At 38.2% G+C, this 19,438-nt stretch overlaps 1 protein-coding gene across 2 annotated transcripts in view; it reads left to right on the top strand.

Moving 5' to 3' along the window:
* Positions 1-19,438, top strand: part of LOC124161184 — a 344,620-nt gene that overhangs the window by 223,368 nt on the left and 101,814 nt on the right. Inside the window, exon 3 of one of the 2 annotated variants that reach the window (XM_046537441.1) lies at positions 1,257-1,355. The exons of the other annotated variant lie outside the window; for it this stretch is intronic. The gene's annotated coding sequence lies outside the window, so the exon portion shown is untranslated. The remainder of the gene's footprint in view (positions 1-1,256; positions 1,356-19,438) is intronic. 2 annotated transcript variants of the gene reach the window in all.

The raw sequence follows: 19,438 nt of genomic DNA, 5'->3' as shown, positions 1-19,438 counted from the left end.
ACAATAAAATGAACCGAAATTGGAGAAAAATTTTATGATATACGCTTTTATTTATTAGTAGCAAGCAGCATAAAATTATTTCCTTCAGAGGAGTACAAATTATTGTCTCGCTGTGCACCGAAATAAGCTAACTAGCATCATGCAGCTACAGCTAAATGTGATGAGCGAGTTATTCTGCGGAAAGCAAAAATATATTTCTTAAGAGCAAGTCTCAATCATGGAAGCAATGGAAAGGAAAGCACTAGGATGGGATGGACATGTGGTTAGGATGAGGAGGATAGGAAGCCAAGAGAGGCAATGGAAGCAAGACCGAAGGTGAGGAAGAGGACGGCCAAGGCTGCAGTGGGAAGGTTATGTGGAGAGACTGGCAGCCCGGCGCGGGCTGAGTATGAATGATGTGAAGCGGCTCGCTCAGAATAGGAGGTAGTTTAGAAAGTGGTAGGTGGACTCTGACGCCTGATAACAAAAGGTAATTAGAGAAAGAGGAAGAATAAGGTCCTACTGATTCAAAACTAAACTTCCCTGCTATTGCGAAAATGTTTAGGAAGAAGTGCTCATCACTTATTTGTTAATTACATAGTGGTTTAAAAGGGAGAGTGTGATATTGGGTTAATTGGGTGAATGTTCATTTGTAAGTTGTATTATATTAGATTTAATGTATTGAATGGATTGTTTGAAATTGGTTTATTGGGAAAATGTTAAATTCTTAGTAGTATGAGATTAGAATGAATGTGTATTTTTTTACCAGTGTCTTTTCTGTTACTAAACTTTGTATTAGATTTAAACTTTGTATTAGAACTTGTTATTCATGTGTATACATCTAATGCTGCTACCAGGCAATAGTCTACTTGCAGCTATGTGTAATAATAATAAAGATTGATTAGTGCATTCTTTCAGCTCTCCATTAATGTCATTCGTTTTATAATTCTTGAATTTTGAAGTCCGATATGGTGATGGTCTAAATGCGATAGTGCGTGAGTGTATCGTGAATATCCTCACTCGATAAGGTGCCTCTCGAGTTAAGCGTATCAAGCACTCTCACAATAAGTAAAATCAAAATACAACATTAAAAATAAACGAAATAATGATGATAATACCACCGTTTTCTAACGCTTCCTATTTATTCGTATATAATAAGGATCTGCTTCACTACGAAGCAAGTTGTCAAATATGATTGCAATGTGAAAGAAGTGGGTGGCGCTAAGCGTGAAAAACATGAGGAACCTAACTCTAAAAAAGATATGTATTCTCCACAGGTGGGAAGCTCACGAGAGCTGCAGTGGTGTCGAGTAACTGCCTGTCCCGGAAAATGCTTTAAAGAGGCGAGTTGCGTAGGCGGTCTCACAGAGTGAAAGGTGAGTTTCATTGGCTAGAGTGCTCAGGCAAACCATGCTCGCCACTGCAGAAAGCCATACCATGTCATTTTGCGGTAAAAATAGTAAAACAATCATAGGGTGGGGAACTTGAGGCAGACAAATCGATTTCCATGGTTCTAATCAAGAGAAGTGCCTACTATAAATGTTATTCAAATGCCATTTAATCATTCTAAAATTCCAGAAATGTATTTTTGCATTTTTTTAGGAATAGTTTCAATTATCTTATTTTCTGGGATCTTAATTTTGCTAATAATGTCTTAATTTGACATATTGATTAATAATTGGATATTAAAACAGCTATCTCGGGAGAAAAAGTGCGTAGCACCGGAAGAAGAGATCTCATACAGTTAGGCCTCATACCTGAAGTGACAATTGAGATATAAGTTTTAAACACATGATGGGCGGAAAAATGTATGCTTTTAAAATTTAGCTTTCTGAGTAAAAACCGAGAAATGTCATTGATAACCAACTGAAGCAGCTAACTAAATGATATACAGCATTGAGCATGGTGAATCCAAATAATCTGCTCCATTGTGTCATTAGAGACTTGAGAAGTTTGGAAGTGTGCAACAAATTCTCAGCAAAGCTTCAACTCTTCGTCTTTTACACATTGTTTTCATCTTCCTTGCCTTTCATTATCATCACACTCTGTTCCTAGCAGCCCTTCGGTGGATCCCATGGATATTTTCGTGAATTTTGTAACATATTTTTGCAACTTAGCATACGATCATATTTCTTACATTTGCAATTGAATAAACTTTTATTTCCTTTCGTATCATCCGGGGGCGTTCATTAAAATTGATTTTTTCCGATGTGCCGAATGTAGCTAAACATGCGAAAAAAGGATACTATTTAAGCACATAAGAGACAAAAAAAGTATGCTGCTCGTTGAACGTAATTGCTTTTATAAATTGTCGAACAACGAAGTAGATGATTTAAAGATAACTTTCCTCAACGCCTATGATGCTGCGAATACTGGGATTTAAAATAATGGACATTCAGGAGGGTATAAAATGCGGCCTCACATGGTTTCTGCCATTGATATGGGTTGTATGGTCAAATGCGGCCTCACATTTGACCATGAAACCCATATCAATGGCAGAAATTCCTAAAACAGACAATAATTATTATAGGTATTCAGTTAAAATGCTCGCACACTTCTCCAGAGGGTGGTTGGTAAGGCTGATAGTTAAAAATATCTTTATGGAAGAGAAAAATATGACATCCATTTTTTGTGATCACGTACGTGTGATAAAAAAACAGGAGGCGACGCGAAGTGGCGAGGAAAGCTTTGGTCCAATATGGAAAAAAAATATTAAACAGAACACCCACGAACTGCCGGACCTTACGTGACTGACTTATGTGGCGCAGTTTTTCTCCTCAGAATAACGACATGACGTGGGTTAAAATGAACGCGACAAAAAGTATGGGCTTGTTCAAAAACATTAAAAGTGAGGGCATGCATATAAAATCGTTCCAAAGAGGAGGAAGGAAAAAAATCTGGTAGAGGTACGGTAAAAGCATAGCTAAAGGTCTAGTTCTTAACCGCCGACGTGCCCTTCTTGACAGAGAGTCAAATGAAGCGCAGCAACATTTGATAACATCTAATACGAAAACAAGAAAAAGGGACGTATCTATACTTCTTAATTTCTATGCTATAAAGTACAAACATTTTTCATTTGCGAGTACATACAACAGAAAAGTAAATTTAAAGAAACTGAAATTAACATAAAAATCTGATTCAGTTGAATCTCAAAAACTTTACTTGATAAAAACAAAATACCACATATTTTTATGCTACAAGTAACACATGAACATGAGTGAATGAAAAGGGGAGTATAAAGGTATTCTAATCAATCTTGGCATGCGAAAATATTTCAAGTTTACTCCTTGCATTGCCAGTTTAATTAGTTAAACATTGTTTTACAACAAGAAAACTATGGCTTGGTTATCGCAGTACGTGAGACCATATACAATGGCCTATTAATGTTAAAAATTACAGTACCCTGGACCTAATTACTCTGCATATACCTCGAACTTCAGCAGTTATAGGGTATGGCAGTATCGTCTCATATCAAAATCAAAAATAATTAGGATAAAATTAATGTCATTTATAATTTTTTCCAATAATTCTTTCACTTTCAACATGGCTCCGTTTGACAATTCAGAGCACATCTAACTTTTTTCTTCCGAAACGCCGTAAAACATTTATTAGTTATTAATTAAAAATTTTTATCGTAAGCCACATCAATTACATCACTTCGTATCAATTTTATTTGCGAGAAATTGAAAATTCTACATGTATAGATACACTCTAGCTACGAATTCCATGCACTACTTGTAAATATTTATCATTACGAGGGAATTTTATCCTTCGATCGTTTGATAAGGACAAATTATTACTTAAAACTAGTGATTCCATTCCCTGATACGTAAAAGAACTCCTTTATCACTGAGATTAAAAACACTGACTGAAATTAACGAAATAATTTTGGGTATGGGTAATAGGTTTTTTTTTTTTCTACCGCAGCCCTCACTAAAAATCTTCCCATTCTTTTCCAGCTCGAACGTCTATAGCTATCCCGAAGTCTACACCCAGCGAACTCTTGCCCTACATACGTCCACATTTCTTCCACTTTCCCAATTAAGGCTGCTTCTCGCCGGTCGTCAACGCAAGCCACCGCCGAAGCAATGTCCTCCGTGGCGGACCCATTCTTAATAACCTCTGCGAAACGGCAATAATTTCCACTTTGCCGTCACCTCCACTTGCCGGTGTCTGCATCCCGCTAAGACGCCGTTTCTCTCAAAAGAAGCTCCCTCTGCGTGCGTTCCCTCTTCCACTTCTCTATCACATGAATACTGCTCATTGAACAGGGACTCCTCTCTATATTAGTCTCGGCTTCCGGGCGTTCCTCCGCGTTGAATTGTCCATAGGTGACGCCAGTTTCGCCAGCCAACCTGCTGGCGTCTTCAGATCAGAAGTAGCGATGCATAAAATTTGGCCGTTTTATATAGGTACTTGTGGGATCGGAGGTCGGTTCTGATTCGTTGGTTCTCAGGTGGGCTCCGATTGGTCAATGATTTTGAAGACCCTTTTCCATGTGTTGGCTAATGTGCAGCCGTCTTCTCTGTTGTAGTTCTCAGGATGCTTATCTCTATAGCTTCTCGGATTAGCCTAGGATTGTAACGGCATTTATTACACATGAATTTAGGCTTATCGAAATCCACAGTGTGGCCAGGTTCCAACCACACGTGCTCCAACACGGCGGAAAGGCGGAACTGCTTCTTCTCCGTGGCACGTTCATGTTACCTTATCCTGGTTTTATTATAACGTTCGGTCTGTCCTACGTAACATTTACCACAGGAGCATTGCAGTTGATATAATCCCTAGTATAGTAAGCGCGAGATCTTGTCCTTCGGCTTAGATATCAAAGGGACTCCTCTCTATGAGCACACAGCATGATTCTCGACCACGTGTTCCTTCTCAGTGCACTCACACTGTATGTAGCTTGAAACCGAGCTATAGCAGGAAAATAAAGTGAGGAAACGTGCTCATACACGTGCACCCGTACAGTTCAAAGAAAATGCGTCGTGTGAACAAATAATGACTGTTGAAACCTCAAGATGCCTAATTAAAGTGATAAACTCAAAGGATTTGCTTGTATCTATGTTTTCCAAATCACTGCACAAACCTTTTGACCCTTTTGTAAGCATACTCGATATTTTATTTTCAGAATAACATTTTTTATGAATTACTGCTATAGATCTTATGAACCGTTTAGCGATTTCCACCTACGCCCATGACTTATTGTTATTTTTCCCTCGAAAGCACAGGGAGGTTTTCATCGACGCTACACAGTGTTCGGTGCTGCTGGGAAGTTTTCTTGTCACCGAAGCATGTCCATCATTGGCGAGGCTATTGTTAAAAGATGCAAGTTTATATTCGCACAAATACATCCCCCGGCGAAATTTACCGCAGACCTCGAGTATAATATTTCTATACACTCCTATTGAATTGTTTACGCCCAAGTTCCCTTACCATGCCAACAAATTTCCGAGAAAAACGCCTTCTCGATCGTCGAAGAAAAGAAGTTCACACCTTCTTGCCTCAAGCAGTCTTCCCGTTCCTTGGTATTTCCTCAGGTTTAAGAAGATTAACCATTTCTATACGATGGTGCGGATGCATAAGAGTTAGACGAGCTCTCCATGCTGTGCAGAGTAAGTGGACTGCAATATCATGTAAATCTACAAGAAAGGATTCATTCTCTTACACTCTATAGGAACTTCCGCGTGTGGCACAAGATAGATACATTTATTATTAACAATGAATTCGACTACTTGGGATACTACTTGATATTAAGAACGTGTAGGATATAAATTTTAGCGCTTATAAGTTATGTTATCAAAACAAAATGAATGGATGAATTTGTATCCTAATACATTCCAAAAATAAATAGATGTTTCACATTCCATCGCATTTTCAATGAGCCATCATCCAAGCAAAATTAAAAAATGGTGGGCATAAAGACCGATGGATTATTGTCTCTTTAATAAAAATCTAAATTACTATAAATAAAATTATTACGGAGGCCAAAACCCGGAAACCAACCATGAACTATAAACATTTAACCTGAATGGTGCGTAAACGTTGCAATCAGTGCTTATGCACCATTCAGGATTAATATTTGTAAATTTTCGCGGTGAAAATTAAAGTAATGGGTAGGGTCGTAAAACACCGATATTTTTAATATTTATTAATTCCCATATTTCTGTGATGGATTGCTAATTCCAGGAAGGAATATACTTATCTTTGCCGACGAGCGAGAACTTCAAATTCTTATTCTCGTTCGAGTGAAGAGTATGGACTCATCATTGACTTCTAGTGAAACAAAACCGGTTTGTATAGATGCTTACGTCCAAAACATTCATTCATGATCAATAGATATTAAGAGCGGTTTAAAAAAGCAAAATTACCCTATGAGCCAAATGTAGAAACCTGTGTACAGTAAATTAGAGGACACAAAAGGAGGCGGCAAATTTTCTAAATTTTCTTCAAAAACCTTTTAACACAATATCATCTGCGCGTGATGCTGTTGTCGTTAATTTTAAGCAACACGCTGTAAAAATGTTGTCCCGTAAGTGATAAGTAGAGCTTGACGATGAACGAGTTCCAATCCTGAAAAAAAATATTAAATACCTCGCGCGAACATCCAGCTCAAGAATCATCTTCATAATAAAAATTCATCGCGATCCCTACTTAACTCAGCGAGGCGAGAAATGGGATAACGCTGAAGGGGGAGTTTCTTTCTGAAAATAAATTAAATATGTACGTTCTCCCTCTTGGTGTGTTGGACGGTTTTTTCGCGCTTGGAAGCTTTCCCTTGCCCCCAAGTGGATCCTCATTCAACCTCGCTCGGCATCCCCTTAACTTTTTCGCTCCCGGTTTTTGCACCGGCGGACCAGAGAATCAGGAGAAAGGGCGAGAGAAGAGGCTGCTAAGCTCCTCGTATACTTTCACGCCAGATTATGCACGCGCCTTTTATTTACTCGAATTAATGAAAATAAGAAAGGGGACTTCTTCTCCTCGGGGAAAAATTTTCCCCATCCTGTCTACCCTTCATATCCTACAACGCAAAGAGGACGGTCGAAGACCATCAGATCCAGACGTTAGTTTCAAGAGGAAATTTCTGAAGCGGATAGAGTACATTGGCGGATAGAGAATTTGGCGGAGAATTTCGGAACGAGGAAAGAGAACGTTTATCGCCAGCAAATGAATTTCTATACTTTTTAAAGTTGCACCAATGACTTTATTGGAACGATTTCTGAAAATAAAGTGAGTAGCAACAATTGTGAATAGTTATTCTCACGTCATACGAATAAATTATAAGGAAATTTTACTATTTTTATCCTCGTTTAGCTGGTTTAAAACTAGCAATTTACATTTTACACTGCAGGCCATAGTGCTATATTTCATTTTGTAGCCCACTGACAGAATTACAAAGGCGCATTCCTCACCGAGATGATTTGTGGAATATTTAACTCCAATCATATAGCTTGCTGCAAATTAAAAGTTTTACTTCGATATTCCATATCAACAATGCTCGGATTAAGACGCCGAAATATCGTAGATCTGTTCGTAATTTCTTAGTTATTGCTTCCCTAAACTAATTTTCAGTACAGCCATTACCTTTTGTTAAAACATATCCGCTCAAAATTTTTAAATAATAGGACGATGAAATTCTCCTACATCCTTCTATCTATCTGAGAAGAAAATCAATTTCATCCCTTGCATATGACTAGTCCTAATTACTTTCCTAAATTACACACGATCCTTGCACGCACATCATAACACGCGGCGTCCATGGGCCGCACCCAAAAATAAAATCTTGAGGTGGTCCGGACATCTCTGGGCTTGACATCCTTATTTCCATATTGCACATCCGTTCCGCGCCGCGCAGGTCCATTCGATTATCTGGTGCACATCATCCGGCCACGTGACGTTCCCTTACCCACACCTCAAACCTATAGCCATAGATCTTCGTTCCAGCTATGATCTAGCGATTAATCCGGCATTCAATTTCCACCCGTCGCTCATGACACTCGATTTATCCATCGACACTCGTTTTCCGCATTCAAATACCGTGCTCTAAACCTAAATACTTTTTTCATGATCTCTCTCAACTTCAATATCCTTCGCTTATCTTCAAAATAGTTTAAATGCATCACTCATTCTAAAACCTCCATGATCTTCCTCACACCACATTATTACACACCTCATGTCTCCCAAGTTCGATTCTTAGGCAAACCGTAAAATCAATACTTTTTATTTTAAGAAACGTTTCCATGGTCCTATGTACCAATAAATGATGATTTTCCTTTCATAGAGAGACCCCATTTTTATCTCATGGCGGTTTTAGACTCCTACACATTTTTTAAACACAGAAAAATTGCTAAGGAACATAAGACGCAAAACGTAGGAGACGCTCCTAATAGTTACCAAACAGATTTTTAAAAAGTTCTCGCCAGAGAAAATATATTCATGCCTACATAAATCGATAGGTCATCGAGATTAGGAAGCAGAAATCCAAAGTCATTTATGTATAATGGCCTCCTATTACACCCTAAACCAATGCTCGAATTAAATAAACGCCAATAATTCAAACTCTTTACCCTTCTTCCTATCACACTCAACCCGCCCAGCAGAAAACTACGTATGCCCGTATGTTCCGGCATTCAGATTAATTGCTTCATAAAAATGGATCACCTTAAGTCGCGAAACGTTAGGGGTATTCTCGATATGCATATAGTAACTACCCGTAAAATGTATTTACATACCATGGACCGCAAAACTTGAACCAAAAAGTAAAGTCATCTCGTATATCTTAATATAATTGGACTAATAAAAATTGAAAATTAAAACTATGAGCATGTTCACAGTATTTATTATTGTACTATGCGTTTCAGCAAATCACCTTCGCCATCATCAGGTACAAATGCCGATGATGGCGAAGGTGATTGATCGCTGAAACGCGTAGTACAATAATAAATACTGTGGACATGCACAAAGTTTTAATTTTCAATTATCATTAATATGTTCCACAACACCTCGCCAAACACCGTTGAATACATAATTGGGCAATTCAAAAAGACAAAATATTTATTGCCCTAGCATGACTGACCAGTGAAGAGCAGGAATAAGAACCCACAGACACAAAAAAAAACAATTCACAGGCCGTTTGCCAGCTAATAGCCATCAATGCATTTTACACTTTAGAGAATAACATCGTGTATGGAAAAGGTAATTTTTGAATCTAGAACATTACTTATTTATTTATTTATACATTCATTTCTTTATTGAAATGCCGTCTCCGGCATTATAAGTACATCTTACTTTTAAATCAAAAGAGGGATTTAAGTTCAGCTTTAAAGTATAACATACGTATGAACTTAATCCACATACTTATATCGCAAGTGAAGATGCAATTAATGTAAAGGGCCTGATAAACAGTTCTATCATTTCTGTGCACCACAGATCCAACTCACAAGGAAAGGCTTTCATGATGCACAAAATTCATTAATGGCTGATTTATAATGTGCAAGAGATACGGGCAGATGTTTCTCATTCTCATTCCCTAGGCCAACTGAATTTAAATTCATGTCTTCATTGGGTTTGATAAAGAGTAAAGAAAGAGGTTTATACAACGGATGAGTCGTCTTATAAATGTAACACAGTTAAAGCCGGTGAATGAATACGAATACACGAAAAAGCTCTCCGAATAAATGTATATATTTTCGATAGGACAAAGGAAACGGGTGAAACTGAGTGAGCCCTTGGGCAAGCCAAATAAAACCAGCCGATCCGGGGATGTAACGGAAAGGATCCTCCACGTCCAGACAATAAATCATCCCCCTCACTCCACTCCTGGCTGGGCTGTGTCTGCTTCACTTCTCTTCTCGTTCTATACCTTCGCCACCAATACCCTTCCCGACAATACAAGTGCTTTTCATCTCCCTTCATTCTCGGAATGAACTCCCACCGCCTACCTTCACAGAATTACTTAGACATGCGCGATGATGATAACCTTTTCTCTTTTTACCGATTTAAATAACACTCACGCAACAATTAATAACGCTTTATCCTCAGCCATAATTTTATGAATGGCTCTAAATTTATGGAGCAACTTAAACGTAATCACAAATGCATAATTCATGACGGCCAACAGTGCAAAAATAAATTTCCTGCAACAGTCGCACACTGTGTTACGGCTTAGTCTCGCTCAGATAAGCCGATTACGATAGCGGTGACAAAACAATTTCATGAATGGCTAGACAAATAACCTCACGTTCATTCTATATCTCAAAGTCTTGAAATATAGGTATGCTTCGGGCAAAGCTTAAATTCATTTGGATAGATGAGGATGGAGATTTATTTATAATGTAGGTTTCAAAGAGAATGTAACTGCATATTTCAAGAGTACTCATCACTCCCACTCAGCCAGTCTCTCTTGTGACGAATAATTTCTGAAAAACATACATTTTTCTCTTGAAATATTCGGGGATTGAGAGTATAGTCTAGTCAATATTTACCTGGATCTCAAATGTCAGAATATTGTCTCATTATTTTCTGAATTTTAAAAGTTTTACATTAGAGATACAGGCAAATATCAAAAATGGTCTACTCTTTTTACCTGAAAATTTCAAGGTGTTAAATAAAGATATAAAAGAGTAATTCGTGTCGTAAAAAGACAAAACGCCATCGTTCAATTGGGAGAGATTCATTCTCTTTAGCTTCCAGAGCACATTTGTGGAAATATTTGCATTCAATGTCACAGATTAACTTTTATAAAAGTACTACAAAAATGTTTTTGTTCACACGGGAATTTGAGCTGAAAGTAGGGCCGCGTAACATTACATTTACATAAGTGATCATAACATCTGCATCAACGCACTGCCCCAAAAGCTGGCTTAAAAGGCGAGTAGTGAGGGTGTTAGGACATCGGCCATCAATAAATAGAAAGGAAATCGAAGTTCCGTATCTTGTATTGAAATCCTTAATGGTTCTGGGGAAAAACGAATTCCTATTCCTATCCGTTCGGCAAAACATCTCCCTTAATTTATCGTTTCTGTCGGACATGGAAATATAGTGGAAGCTATAATATGATATTACCCGTGTCGCTCTGAAAGCTAGTCTATTCTTAATAACTCAAGTGCCTAACCTAGTGCGTATCCTCCGAGTCCATAGTGGCTCCTAGCCTAATTTTTTTAACATCTGCGTACCACTTTCTGTACGCGCGTAGCAGTTTTTGGCGAATCGCCCAGTTTTACTTATTATTCTATTGAGTTCAAAGATAAAGTCTCTCTGCGACAGATTCCATATACCCGCTGCAGGACCTTCTACACATTCCCCAACATAGTTTCCCTTAAACCACCAACTCTACATACCTATCTAGGCCCCATGCTAAATCATCTTGCAGTGAAAGTTCACACATTTCTTCCGTCTGCGTGGGCGGCTCTTCCATGGCTAATGTCCTCAAATGAGGGCGCAACTTCGCACTCCAGTTCCATCCAAAGACCGTTCCAAGACGATTACCACAACCCACAAGCACATGTGCTCCCTGTCCGTCGACTCCCTCGTCAGACAAACAATTCCCATAAAAGGAACATTTTCCACCCCATTGTCCCCTTAATTCTCACCATACAGGACCTTTCCATCCTAACTTTCCCCACCAGAGGCATCACAATCCTGCACTGGGCCTCTCTTCAATATTGACCCACATCCAGGGAGCTTTTATACATGAAATAATTATAATGATGCCGTGCACCACCGTCCTGTACAATTGGCTCGCTTCTCCGACCGCTTGTTATGCTCATGAATATATTAGAGACTCAAACGAAGTCGTCGACAGTGGAAGTTGTCACATTTGTATAAGGACGCATACACAGCCTCGATCGGTTTTTTTTTGTGACGAGCTATTTTTTTTACTCAGAGCTTATGCTGTCATATTGATATAATCAGGGCTCATAAAGTTGACCATTTACAACATTTTTGTTCATTTGAAGACTTTACCTACAGGCTTTAAATTACTTTCTCAGACTTTTTTTGCCACTGAGAAACAGTAAAATTTGTTGGTGACAATTTACTCATTTAAAACTTAAAGTCATCATTTTGAAAAAAAATATGAGAACATGCTGACGTAAAAGGCTGAGATTTGGGATACAGGCATGACCTGACAAGGCCCAAATCACACTATCTTGAAAATTTCCATAGGATATTTCAGATGTTAAAAAAGAGAAAATTGTCACTAAGAGACTGATTAAGTGGGAGTGATTTTTAAGTACGTGTTTAATTGCTCTGATACCATTGCAATTACGTATGTAATGATTTTTAGTATGCAATGCAGCCCTCTTTAAGTACGTAATTACATTCTTTATTAAAACTCATTTGCTTTTCAGGGAGTAAAGATATGACCTTGTTCAATATTTTCCTGAATTTATATTACAAAAAACGTTTACATGTGTGAAATACTGGTGTTAAATTTTCAAATTTAAGACACAGGCAAATGCAATCCAGGATCTATTCTATGGTCAGTTTATACTCCGAAAATTTCAAGACGATAAAATAAGTTTGAAACGAGTAAACAGCAAAAAAAAAGAACTTGCGTACTCGTAAGTGGTTTTTCCTCCTCGACCTTCCGTAACCATGAAACTTCGCATGAAAATTATTCAGAGAGCCTTCTCCACCTCAAAGATAGAATTTTATCGCACTTCCATTTCCTTTACAGTGCCTTTATACAAGAATTAATCATCTCCCTCTAAATAAATCTGTAAAACCTGCCCCTGTTTCCTCCACCCACTGCTTCTTCACACAATAGTCTCAAAACTTCTAACACCGTGTCATCATTGGCCAAAAGAACGCGCCTTGTATAACTCGAGATTTTCCTAAGACTACGCGGTACCAATTAGCCTTTGTTTCTGTTTGTTTTCCCGCTTTAAGAATGAATGCAGTCCTATTTAATTCAACCCTCTTCGCGGACCTCTTCCTTTGCCTTTTCTCGACTACCACCTCAAACGACTCTCTCAACACTCTTGTTGTTTTGTTTTCTTCCTCTGGGTTAACGTGCGTTTACCCTCCCCAACCCATCTAACTTTGCAGATGAATTCTCGCTACTCTTCTTGTCATCGTGATTTAAAAATTCTTCCTCCCCCTCGTCTTCCTGCTGAGTTAAAAGCGCTCGTCATTAATTATCTCACAGACGCCTTCAGAGGCAAGCCTGACTCTAGATGAACGTAAATACCAAATGGAGCTTTTCTAAAATTAATGCACTGTGAGAAAAATTATTTCTTTTCCAGATTCGTTCAGTCTCATTACCTCAGCCTGCGGACCCACTGTAAAGATGCTTTATACACATCAAAATATATACGAGTACGAAAGTAGTACGAATATATAGATACTCGTATCAACACAGTTTTTAAAGAAATTGTTGCGGTTATTTTTAATCCTTTGATATCATCCACGATCCGCAGCATTCGCGATTAAAAAATAGGTCCCTACTTCAGAGAGCTTCTTTCTTCTTAAAAATGGGCATCTTTTGTCATTCAATTTGTCGAATACTAGTAGAAATACTGGTGACAAACAAACAGTTCATGTACACTGTCCACGAAACGAGGTTTTCCAGGAAATCATGCCACTTCCGTTAATTTCGAAGTCAAGTAAAGTCTAGTAAAATATTAATAAAAACCCTTTATTTTATTTTTTTCCTCGTAAATTATGAATCACAAGAAGTATAGAATCAGCAGAGAGGTTGCTTTTGAGAAATAAGGGCGTTTCTCGGAAAAAATAGAAATAAATGTACTACTTTCACAGTTAAAACACGCATAAATATTTTGAATAATATTGAACGATTTCGAAGCATCAAATTTTAAACTCATCTACACTCTGAATGAATTTTCACCGAGGGAAAAAGGCAAAGTCACGATAACGCTCCTTTGATGGACCGGCCCTCTTCCGGCCGAAGGAATCGTATTCGAGTCGAAGAAAATTCTCTAGATGGTATTTCCTTGATCTTTGTCTCCGTTGAAAATGAGAATTAGTATGGTATGGTATTTAACGGAGGCGGCCGACAACTAAGTTCATTTACGCCATGAAAGTAGGGTAGGTAAGGAAGTGTGGAGAGAAACCCAGCGTCGGCATTAGCCTACTCTTAACGAAAGGCGCCAAGCGGACCACGGCTTAACGTCCCATCCGACGGACGGAGTTTTGTCCTTGAAATGTCCTCCACACAGCATTCAAGCTGGGAATCCCTCTATACATTTTCATGTAATCTCATCGGGCACTCTCTGAAAGTTCTCTGCCACCGCCGGGATTTGAACTCAAGCCCATAGGGTGGGAAGCCAACACTCTAGCCACCACACCAACCCGATCCCCAGAAATAAGAATTTCCAACCGCTATTTATCCCTCTATATATTTTCATGTAATCTTATCGAACAGAAAACGAAAGAGAAAAGTGGAAACTTGAGACGGCAGAGCGGCGCCGAAATTCTTTCATCAACCCGACATGCGGCAAAACTGTTTGATGGGACGTAGTTCGTGTGTGAGAGGGTCAGTTGAGAGAGGAGTGCAAAAGGGGTCAATCGATTGAGTGGACGGAGTGAGTGGAGAGGAGATATGTTGCAGGAGCTGTCACAAAGAGGGAAAGTGTGAGATGAGGAGAGAGATAAGAAGTGGACGCAGCGGGGATTACGATTGAAGGCAAGGGATAAGCATTTCTGGGTCATCCAGAAGGGAGACGGATTAAGCGAGGTAGAAGGGAAACATATGTAGGAGGAAGCGTTATTCAACATATGTTACCAAAGAATACTATAAAGAAGAAATACACAGTACACAATAGGTGAATTAAAAACTACAAATTGGAGAATGGTGTGTTACCCTCATACACAGTCATAAATATTTTGATGTAGAATGCACTTCAATTAGTGAAACAATTGCTTGAATTCGACTAGGTATAATGGAACTTAAAATTTCTAAGAATTCTTTAAAAATGGAAACAATAGAGAGAACATTTTTACGGCCATTACATTTTAAATCTAATACAGTGAATTAAGAGGCCGTAGAACTCAAATTTCCCCATTATTTTAATAAAGGTATGGGATTCCTAACGTATGTAAGACGTGAAAGTAAAAAATTAGCATCTAGACGCAGATTCAGTAACAAAAGAGAAAAAATTTGGACCCTTAGCAATTTATTAGGACATTAAAATTTGAAAGGAGTTCAAAATAAGGTCCCGTGACAAGGAGAATGAAATAATTGTAATGGAGGATAAGATATGGGAGGATACAATAACGTCGTAAATTCTGCAATTTGAGTAAACACATAGCAGCGCAGTTTTTATAACGTAACATTGTTTTACAATTCGTGATCAACAATGACCTTGATTCTTCCGCAAATGTGACGGAATATCCAATATCAAGATTCTTCGTCGAATTATTGAGGTACTACAGAAGATGCACAAAAGACTGAAAGGGGAAAGGTTGTATGGTTAAGCAGAAGTGAGGCGGACGAAAAAGCACATAGGAAGGAAGATGGAAGGAGGAGGAGATGATGATGGAGAAGGAATGGAAGTCCCAAGTCTGTACATGATCCTTCGTCTCGGACAGAGAACTTTTGTATGGATCACGAAGTTGGCCGTAGTTAGGCGCATAGCGGTGGCACTCGCGGGATGGATTCTTTGGGAGTAGCTTCGGGGGGATAAGTAAGAAGGGTATCGGCCGAGGAAGATGACAAGGAAAGGAGAGATATAGACAAGAGAGAAGACGAGGATGTGGGTTAGATGCTTGTGATAGATGAAGTTAGCGAGGCGAAGGGATGAATGGCCGGAAGAAAGGAGAAGGGAAGCCGGCAGCTGATGCTTCGCAGACAAGGGAGTTCCTGCGGGGATGAACTCGAGGGAGCGGTACCAGAAAGGGTGAAGCGGGAGGTTGGGAGCGGTTTCGCAAATAGAGAAGAGAGAGGAGTTCGGGTGGAGGTTGGGCTGAAGTTTGCTTAAGAGGAAAAGGTGATTTACCTCGTGAAACGAAGCGCAAAAAAAGGATGTTTTCCTCTGGTAGGGTGGATCTATTTTTTCACTATTTTAATACTTTCGTGATTGAAAGGGTGTAAGGCTGTAGTTTTCACACTTAAAGGAATATTCTGAGGTAATTTTAATTGAAAATCTCGAGTTTCCAATTGAAGTTCGTTTTTTTATTCCCACTATCAAAAGAAAAAATATTTTTTCAATGCAATGAGCATTGACATTCATCCTTGAAAAATTTTAATGCACAATACAATAATGGTTCCAAGAAAAAAATACAATTAAATACCTCAAAAACTGCAAGAAATATCGAGCACGAAAGCAAAGGATAGTGGAAGGGTACAGGATAAATAATTTAAGAAACAGAACCTAAATGCTTTCGTCAGGACGCCATCAACTCATACGCGAAAGGGTTCAGACCGGTAATATTTTGTCGCAAATGGTCCGAGAAGCAGGCGACGGATAGACAAACAGAAAGATAAGAGTCTTCTTATTTTCGAACACAGCACAGGCCGTAATCGCCGAAACTAACGTACGTAATAAATATTTATTACGACTAAGGCCACAAAGAGCGACATCTCCATTATACACCATGCCTATCATATTCTCCGGAGTCAATACCTTGAGCTACAACTCCTCCTCGGCCCTAGTCGACTCAACAAAAAAAACGAAACTAAGCAGGAAGTGAATCATGGACATTCTGGAACAAAAAATGCAACTCCTCTATTTCTAAATCCACTATCTCAATCCATTTCTTTTCAGCTCCTGATTATCCGCCGATTCCTCGATAAATACCTATATAGCACTAAAACGCAGTGCGTAAGAGTTAACCACAAATATTTCCACCGGCATAGCGGATTTTCTTATCCTAAGTCAAATTTTTATGCTCTCTCAATTTGTTCGTCAATTCTCAGTACGAAATTCTTGATTTTTTTATTTCACGTTTGGAAGGTCGTTGGACGTATTCAACATTGATATATAATAGTACTATTTCACGTGATGATGTAGGATGGAAACTTACACCTTATGTACACCATCAACATCACATTGTTTATGGCTGACCTACCGAAAAAATTGACCGTAGTAAGCGCCACAATAAACCAAAGAAATGGACTAAGAAGAAATGTACACCATAAAATAGAAATGCACAAAAATCAACTTTATTAGAAATGAATTTGTAGGCCACTCTACTGATAGGAAAAAGGTTAAAACAACCGTCTTTACGAGTAAATATGGGACTATGCTAACGGTTTACTGTTTTTATTTTCTGAACTGAATTTATTTTACTGAATTTTATTATCTAGTTCACGGCAAATATAACTGGGCACCCTTTCTTGGAACATCAATTGGATGATAAATTTATTTTTTAAATTCTCAAGTGCTTATCTTCCAAATTACTATCATTTTGGCCTCCTGTGAAAGGGTCGGAGAATTCTTCGCCGATGACATCGAGAAAGATCCGAGCACATTTCATTAACGTGGTTTGTGCTTGGAAACCGGCCTAGCGCCGAAAAAAAGAAAAGTGTAAACGAGACAGTAGTGAAATACAGTGGGGAATTCTTCATTGAACGGAATGCTCGGCATTGGTAAAGAAAGACGGGACTCGGAAATATGAGCTGTAGGACCATAAGAAAAGCGTGGAAGGATAAAGGGGGATCAGTTCGCTGAGGTAGCTTGAATAATGGCTTACGATCCATTAGGGCTATGTGTTTCAATTGAACAATTCCCGTTACGGTGATTGTGTGAGAGGACTTCAATGTGATTCTCTGCCCAAAACCAAGAGCTTAATTTAATATGTGGTGATTTCATATGTGCTAGATAGAAAAAAACTGGGGAGGCAAGTATTTTTAACCCTTCTCTACGCGTAAAATTTCCACATATTACGAATAACTTATAATGACAATAAAGTATCATATATACTGTTCGTAGGAGAACTTATTATCATCATCATATCATCGTTTAAAAATACAGAACAATTTATCATATTTCCGGAGTAAACGGCCAATTTCAATACTTTAAAAAATCATGGAGATTAAGATGATGTTGTCTGTGTGGATAATATCTAAACCAGCCAGAATATCACTTTCTTTTAGTTTAGAAACTCTTGATTGAAATCGTCCTTATTTGACCGTAAAAAGCGCCACAATATAAAAAAGAAATGGAATTCGAATAAATTTACACCAAAGAAGAGAAATGTATAAATTAGAAATCAGAAATGAATTTGTAGGCCACTCAACTGATGGGAAAAAGCATTCACCTCTATTAACGAGCAAATATGGGATTATGCTGTTTCCTGTTTATTTACATCTCTTAATTTAAACGTTCAAACGGCAGCGTGAATTCTAATCAGTATTACGGCATTGAATGAGGAGATGCAAGAGGAAAATGCAGGGAAATTTCAGCACAACGTCGTTCACACACACGGGCCACAAACTACGCGGATTTCCAGGATTCCTGAAAACGACATAACAATGAGTAAAATGCAACCTCATTCCCGGCTACCAATCGTCGAATTCTCTCTAAATTTATAAGGTAGAACTTAACAGGAAGGGCTACATTCTTGCCGTGATTCTCATTTCAAACGCGAGAGAATGCCAGCCATACTTCAGCTAAGCCTTAGAAAGTGTGAGGTTTTTTTTTAATGCTGGAATCCAACTGAAAACAATCTCAAATAAGTATGCCGTACGTTTTCTAATAAATATCCTGACTTGGTTAAAATTGTTTGGAGTTTTTAAAATGTGATTTATGAATGTACTCTTTCCGCTCCAAGCACGAAAATATTTTGAAGAGAACAGAAACGAGGAAAATAATTTTCCTTCTCATATTTAACAATTTCATTTCAAAGTCTACTTTTACAATACAATCAATCAAATCAAGGATGAGGGATTATGGATAAATGTATCAATGTAAACTATATTTATGATTTAGTGACACTTTTTTCGGCTTATTTTCTCAAGTGCGACGAAACTGCAATTTTAACATGATACACAATGCTTCATGAAGAGTTAAAAAAGATTTACCATTTAATACTGATGAAGATTATTAACTTCAATAAAAGACGAAATCTTTATAATCTATTAAAATCAAATCTACTACTAAAGATAATTTCCGAGTTTAGTACCTACTTCGAAAAAAGATGGCTAAAACTGGCATCAGTTATTTTCTTTACCTTAATTTATTTTTAGGTATTCTTTTCACAAAAAAAGGTTCAAGCTGATTTGCAACTCACACTCAGCAGACAGAGGTTTATTTACAGAGACAGGTAAAATAGAGCAACCATAATTAGTTTCCATGAGCCACAATAAGGACATGGACTAAATAGGTTTTCATCTCAAAAAGGATACATGAGTCAATGATTAACTTACACAGAGAACGTGCCTTCAAAAGAAAAAATTACAGCTTCTTTGATTTGCTCAACGTTTCAAAATTCAAGGCCGAATCACTGGAAAATTGCTTTTCCTCCCTCAGGAAAATTTACTCTATTTTCGCCCCGC

This window comes from Ischnura elegans, chromosome 1 (genome assembly GCF_921293095.1).
Source record: "Ischnura elegans chromosome 1, ioIscEleg1.1, whole genome shotgun sequence".
NCBI classification, from domain to species: Eukaryota; Metazoa; Arthropoda; class Insecta; order Odonata; family Coenagrionidae; genus Ischnura; species Ischnura elegans.
Note: the sequence above shows the minus strand (reverse complement) of the source record. Positions and strands in the feature narration are given on the sequence as shown.